We start from the raw sequence: 7,618 nt of genomic DNA, 5'->3' as shown, positions 1-7,618 counted from the left end.
TCTAGGGGTGGCTCAGCCTTTACATCTTGAGTAGGCTACATGACCGGTTTCTATCTCCCCTCTAAATGTCACCTCTAGGCTAGCAATTCAAGAACAAACACTAGTGTACAATGAATATCCAGAAAAAATAGGAAAATTTGAGTTTCATGAACTCTAGGTTGATGTCAAAAACTCAAAAGAACGATAAGTGGCTCAACAGTACCTCACAAGGTGTCAAAGTTGCCACTGGCGCTCTCTCAATGTTCACAAGGAACCCTTAGTGCTACAAGTCACGTGAACGTGTATTTTTTTTTAGCCTCAAGAGATACCATATAGATACAAGAGTTTATATAGACATACTAACACAATTGAACTACCAATCAACCGTCAATGAGTTACAGTTCCTAGTTTAGCCATATAAAGACAAACTACAAATAAATGACCCAAGTGTGTACTCCTAGGTTATATGCAAGTATGTGAAGAGCATAATTAGTGTCACTCATGGCCTAATCATCCATATTCACATTTTTTTTTTCAATGTTATTCAAAGATAAGGAAGATTGAAGAAAAGAAAGAAACTTCCCTGGCTTCTTGGTGAATCCGTCGAGGAATTAAATTTTCAACTCTGTACTCGTGCCAAATAAACTTGCATAAAAAATATAAATGATTCAAAAGTGCATAGATAAATAAATAAAGTAATAAAGACAAAAGAAATAAACAAAATAAAAACTCTTTAGGTTGCCTCCTATAATCGCTTGTTTTAACGTCTCCAGCCAGACGTTTCAATCTCCATCAACTAGGATCTCCAAGAGGAATAAATGCATAGTTCCTCTCCATTTGTTCTCCATAATAGTGCTGTAATCTCTGACCATTCACTTTGAATATGTTCCCTATCTTGTCCTTCAAGTCTATTGCTTCAAAAGGGAAAATTTTGTCAATTGTATAAGGACCTGTCCATCTTGACCTCAACTTACTCGGGAAGAGTTTTAATCGTGAGTTGAAGAATAGACCTTGTTGTCTTGGAGCAAACTTATGCCTAAGAATCTATTTTTCATGCCACTTCTTTATCTTCTATTTGTAGATTTTTTCATTTTCATACACATCGCCTGAGAATGCATAGCAAAGATGCTCAGGGAATTGTTTCAACCATGGAAATATAAGTTGCTGCATCTTTTCTTTACAGATTATAGAATCCGTCTATGCTACCATAAGTTCTAGCCTCCCCACACGCTGTTGTGTTGTTATCTGCTACAAGGATCATTCTAGGTGATCAGCTGGTGTATCTTTTTGAATGACTTTTTCTACACCTTGCTGAATGACATCTACCTGAAAGCAAGTGCTTGGATCTTCTGGGAATCTCATGTCTTGGTAGATGTTGAATGTAACCCCTTCCTTGTGCACTCTTAATGTTAACTCACCCTTTTGCACATCAATTAAAGCCCTTCCAGTGGCCAAGAATGGTCGGCCAAGAATTAGTGGAACTTCTTGGTCTTCCTCCATATCTAACACTACAAAATCAGTAGGAAAAATAAATTTATCCACCTTTACCAATACGTCTTCTATGATTCCATGTGGATACTTGATGGATCGGTTTGCTAGTTGCAAAGAAATGGTTGTTTGTTTCATCTCTCCAGGTCCCAATTTCCTACAAATAAAGAGTGGCATAAGATTAATGCTAGCACCAAGATCACATAAAACTTTATCAAAAAAAGAATTTCCAATAGTGCAACACAAAGTAAAACTCCCTGGGTCGTTTAATTTTTGAGGCAATTTCTTTTGAAGAATAGTGCTGCACTCCTCGGTAAGCTTCACTATTTTGTACTCCTCCAACCTTCTTTTCTTGGAAATGATGTCCTTTAGGAATTTGACATAATTTGACATTTGTTCCATGGCATCTGCAAAAGGAATATTTATGTGAATTTTCCTAAAAATATCCAAAAACTTAGAAAATTGCTTATCTAATTTTTTCTTTTGAAAACGTTGAGGATAAGGAAGTTGAGTAGAGAGAATAGGAGGATTGTCAGGAAAAGAAATTGCTGGTGACGTGTTAGTCTCTCCTAGTGTATCATCCACAATCTTCTATTTTTTCCCTTTATTCTTGCTTCAACCATTCTTTTTAGTTGTAGGTGTGGACATGGTTTCCTTTGCTGGTGACTTCTCAATTTCTCTTCCACTCCTAAGTGTGATGGCCTTGCATTATTCCTTTGGGTTCACCTCTGTGTTGTTAGGAAAAGTTCCTTTTTGTTGGGAATTTATGCAGTAGCCCAATTTGCATTTCAAGATTCTTCATGGCGGCTCCGATGTTGTTAGAATGAGTCTCAATGTTATCCAACTGTGCATCTGTCTTTTTAAACCTTGCTTTTGTCTCCTCAACAAAAGATATCATGGCATCCTCAAGTGACATCTTCTTCTCACCTTGATGACTATCAAGTCCTGGAGGAGGTTGCAGCACATTCCTTGTATTTCCATAAGACAAATTCTCATGATTTTGAAGCCTTGGATGGTAATATTGTGGCAAAGGATCACCACGATAATTGTAGTTCCGATTGTTGATGTATTGAACCTATTCTTGACTCGCTCCATTGCTCGGATCTGTCCTACTTGTAGCTGCCGCATATCCTGCACCTTATGGTATCCTCTAGGTTGTCAAAGCTGAAATTTGATGAGACAGAGAAGCAACTTGAGCTAAAAGTGTAGCAAACGGTTTAAATTCATGAATTCTAACAACTTTCTTAGTCATAGTTCTTTCAGTTGGCCATTGATAGTTATTTGAGGCCATTTCTTCCAAAAGATCAATAGCACCCTTAGGTGTCTTTAAGACAAAAGTTCCCCCAGACACAGCATCAACTAAAGTTCGCGTTTGCCCATTCAACCCATTATAGAACATCTAAATTTGCAACCAATCCGACAATCCATGTTGTAGGCAATGTCAAATCAAATCCTTGTACCTTTCCATGCTTCATAGAGTGATTCAAAATCATGTTGCTTGAATTGACCAATCTCACTCCTGAGTTGGGCTATTTTTTCAGGTGGAAAGAATTTAGCTAGAAATTTTTCTGCCATGTCTTGCCAACTAGTGATACTCCCCAATTGTAGAGACTATAGCCAACCTCTTACTTTGTCCCTCAAAGAAAAAGGGAACAATCTCAGTCTAATGGTGTCTTCAGTAACACCATTGATATTTACGGTGTCACAAATCTCCAAAAACATCGCCAAATGGATATTAGGATCATCAAGTGGGGATCCACTAAATTGAGCCTGTTGCACCATGCTGATTAATACGGGCTTGAGCTCAAAATTGTTGGCGTTAATGGATTGGCGTTTGATACCCGAATAGTTGTCATTCACAATTGGCCATACATAATCCTTCAGGGCGAGTGGCTGCACGTTATCTTGTCCGTTCTCCATGGCTAATACCCTCTTTTTCCTTAGTGCTCTGAGCATTCTTTCAATCTGTAGATCAAAAGAAATAATGGCACGTGTTCTAGCACTGTGCATCCAACATAAAAAACACACCAGAAATATAGAAAAAAATAATAATAAAATAAAATAAAAATATAAAAATTAAATTCTAAAGTAAAACCAAGATTACTTTGTATCCATATTGGCAAAAATAAGAAAAACTCAATCCCCGGCAACGACACCAAAAACTTGATTGGTGCAAATTGCAAGTGCACAGTATCGTAGTTTTATAATATAATGATGCGTAGAGTATCGTCCTCAGGGTTTGGTGTCTTAATTTTACCAAGTACTGAATTTATAATAACCTTGATTTTATTTAGAAAAATTAATAATTTTAGATTGCGAAATTTAAGCAAAGTTACTTTAAATAAACTATTCAAGAGAATTTAAAATTGGATGTCGCGTATCAAATTACTGATGGTGAAAACTTCTAGGAAATCAATTTCACCTAGTTTCTCACTATGCTTTACTCATCTAGCCAATTCGAATTTGTATTCTTAGTTTGTTAGCAAATCTCTAATTTTTCCAAAAGCCTCTTTTGATAGTCAATCAGAATCTATTCTTGTTTACTATTTAACATACGATTATGTAAATTAATAACGCAAAAATGAAATAAGACCCTCGATTTTTAATGCTACGTAGGTTCATCCAAGTCTTTCGATCTCTATATTTACTTACGCTGAATTATCCAAGATTTATCCTATATTCCCCCCTTTCGGTAGCAAATCACAAGACTAATATCATTTAATTTATGACCAGTTAATTTAAAACATTAAGCGCAGAATAACTCAAACAAACATTAATGAAAACTATTTTAGATTAACATCAAAGAGCAAGCATAGTTCGAAACTGGCTACATCGTTTTCCTAGAATACAAAAATTTAGTTCATTCTGAAAATTAAATTCAATATAATAGATTTGACCACATTTTTTTTTCTATTTGGAGCGTACACTCTTAGTAATGCTGTCGCGCATTACAAACACCCCGAACACAGCCGTTGTCACCGCCTTCCGATTCTAAAAAAATATTAATTTTCTATACACCATTAGCCACCTTCCTTGTTGCTGTATTGTTGAACTTCAATCGCGCAGTCACTATAAGAAAACCTCAAGAAAACTTTTCTCCTTTAAACTCCCATGAGAAGCTCCTCTAAAGAAATTCCTCCAATGAGAAATCTCCTCCCCAGCTTCCTCTACGTGCAGCCTTCTATTAGAATTTCAAATCCTTTTTTTTTTTTTTTCTTTTATCTCTTGTAGCCTCCTCCAGTAAACCCTATGCTTGGCCTCCCCAATAAAGAAGAAAAAGTTCTCCCCTTTTTCCCAATTTGTATTGCGGCCTCTCCCAACGGCCCAATAAACTCCAAAGCCCCCCAAAAATCTCTTCTTGCACACAACCTCCAATACCCTAACCTTATGCCTCCTTTGAATTTTTCCAAAACATCCTTCTTTTCTTTCTTTCCTTTTCTTTCTGTTGATTTAGGTGTAATCCCAAGATTTTTTTTGGGGGGGGGGGGGAGATGAATTGGGTATTTTAAAATTATTTCAAACTATTTACCACTTAATCCCTATTTATATATTTAAAAAATCAATTGCAGGGATTTAAGATTGAATTAAATTTATTTTGTCAATGAGTTCTTTTTACCCAATTAAGTACGTGTAGAGTTATTTAGCATACACATGCATGTCAATGGAAGAGAGAATGCAAACGCAGTTTTACGAGGTTCAGCCAACCCGGCCTACGTCCTTGGCTCGAGCAACCCACTCAAGGATTCCACTATAATCCCTACTCCTTAAATTGAGATGGAGCTTCCCTTACAATCCGCTGCTTACAAGAGGTAAAACTTCCTCCTACTCCGCTGCTTACAAGAGATACAACTCTCTCCTCAAACCTGGTTCACAACCCAGACCGTGATTATAATCAAATCTATAAAACACTCAAAGTTGCTTCTAACAAAAGTTAGTGAGTATAATTGAAATTCCTAACACATAATCATATGATGAAACTTGAAACTATGAATGTATGAAACGATATAATCGTTATATGCAAAAAAAAATATGATTCACTAACTATCCCTTTTAACAATTTCCCAAAAATATTTATGTAAGTGAATGCTTTGGAGAACTTAGGTTAAATCTTTGAATACATAAAACACTTTGAAAATTGCAAAGATTTGAATGACACTCTGTCAAAGCAATATTTCTTTCAAGCGTATATCGATAACCTTTAGACTTGTCAATCAAATAGATTTTGGAATATTAAAAATATCAAGTCTTTGAATGAAAAACTCACTTGAATAAAAAATATCTAATCAATATTAAAAGCTTTTCTCAAGTGTTAATCTTATCAAATTGATTTAATATATATGCACACTCAAGATCAACCTTTTATCATATATTCGAAATTGAATTTTGCAATGCCAAGCTCTTTGAAAAATGAATATCAACAAGTAGATCAGTATATATATATATATGAAGAACTCTATGAGACTAACTCTTAACAAGTAGTGTGATTTACCAAACCTCAATATCAAAAAGCTTGTATAATAATCACAATAAAACCTTTTGAAGGATGAGAGTAGCCTTAGCTCAGATGTGTAGTGTAAGATTTGAAATCCCAATCACAACCTTAGTAGTGTGATCTCCCAAGCTGCGCTAATATGCTAAATCGTATTGCCAAGCTTTGATTTTCTTCTTCCCGTAGTTGAGTCTTATCATAGTTCTTGTTCTTGTTGATCTTAGCTTTAGCACTAGGATTTAGATGTTTAATATATAGGTATCTTACCCTTAGAATAGATCTCAACCGTTGGATCAAGAAATATCTTGCAAGTTCTCTTATTAAAAATTAGATTTTTAAGTTTTCCCGCAAGTTCAGAGGACTGAGGTCAAAGGCTCAGAAGACTGAAGTTTCTTAAAGCTTCGAAAAAAATAACCTGCATACAGGGTCAGCCGATTGAAGTTTGGGGTTCAGATGACTGAAGTGTCGAGTTTAGATGACTGAAGTCCGAGTTCAGTCTTCTGAGGTGCTTCTGCCAGGTTTTGTGTTTCACCATTAATTCTTTAGACGACTGAACTTAATCTTCGGTCTTCTGAAGTGGCAACTTCAGGCGACTAAATGTTGACTTTGGTTGTCTGAAGTTCCTATTTCCTGAAATTTTTCTTTATAGTGTGAAAAAAAATGCTTGGGTCACTTTCTTGGCTCTTTTATAAAAATAGTTTCTGAGGTTTTAAAAATATTTCTAAGTCCATGAACGTCCCCTAATGATGTACATGAAATGCACGAGTCCTAAGGTCGTTCTAGATTATGATTTGAGCCACAAATTAAATCATATGAAAATGTAAATACATGAGTTCTAAGTACCCATTCCCATGATGGTCTTGAACTTGTTGCTTACATCTTCATTTTTGTACTCTTTGCGTTCCATGGATTTGCCAAGTTGGGTATGCTTTACTCTTCATGGCTTCCATGACTTGTTATCCTTCCGTGTGTGCTTAATATAATTTCTGTTCACAATCTCAATGCACAGATCAAATACCAAGTGACTTGTCATTATCAAAATAGGATTGGACTCATAGAATCAACAATCTCCCCTTTTTTTATGATGACAAATACACAAGAAAAAATATAGAATAGAAATGGGTTACGCCTAACAAGGCTCCCCCTCAAATAATGCATCAAGTATTTAGGAAGTGAAATATGCTCATGCTCATACACACGTTGTTTAGCTTAATTCCAAATGAAATATGCTTATGTTCATACGCAAGTTGTTTAGCCCAATTCTTCTCTTATAGCTTAATTTTTCTCCCCTTTACACATTTAGTTTTGTCATAGCCTAATTCATATAACCTGATTCATCTTATATTCTGATTCTTACCCCTCTTTACACAATTAGTGTTGTCAACCACTTTTGCCTATTTTTACCTATATCCTAATTCTTCTCCCCCTTTTGACATCAACAAAAAGGTGTACAATATTAATACATAAGTGGACATAGTCTTCTATTTTTCTCCCCTTTTAAGTCTTAGTGTTGAACTTATTTAACCAACATATTTGAAAAAAAAATTTACTTCTCCCCCTTTTGACATCAACCATCCCCCTTACTAATGCATAAATCTATGTTGTGGAATGTAAATTGCATTATGAACATACACAGTGTGCCAAATTTCAAAGATTATGTGA

The 7,618-nt window shown here is 35.5% G+C and overlaps 1 non-coding gene across 1 annotated transcript; it reads left to right on the top strand.

The window, feature by feature from the left end:
* Positions 1-2,888: 2,888 nt before the first annotated feature.
* On the top strand, positions 2,889-2,994 carry LOC131154622 (small nucleolar RNA R71). Its single transcript, XR_009136539.1, has one exon. It is a non-coding gene; the product is annotated as a small nucleolar RNA R71 (small nucleolar RNA).
* The last annotated feature ends 4,624 nt before the right edge of the window (positions 2,995-7,618 follow it).

This window comes from Malania oleifera, chromosome 4, assembly GCF_029873635.1.
Source record: "Malania oleifera isolate guangnan ecotype guangnan chromosome 4, ASM2987363v1, whole genome shotgun sequence".
Taxonomy (NCBI): domain Eukaryota; kingdom Viridiplantae; phylum Streptophyta; class Magnoliopsida; order Santalales; family Ximeniaceae; genus Malania; species Malania oleifera.
Note: the sequence above shows the minus strand (reverse complement) of the source record. Positions and strands in the feature narration are given on the sequence as shown.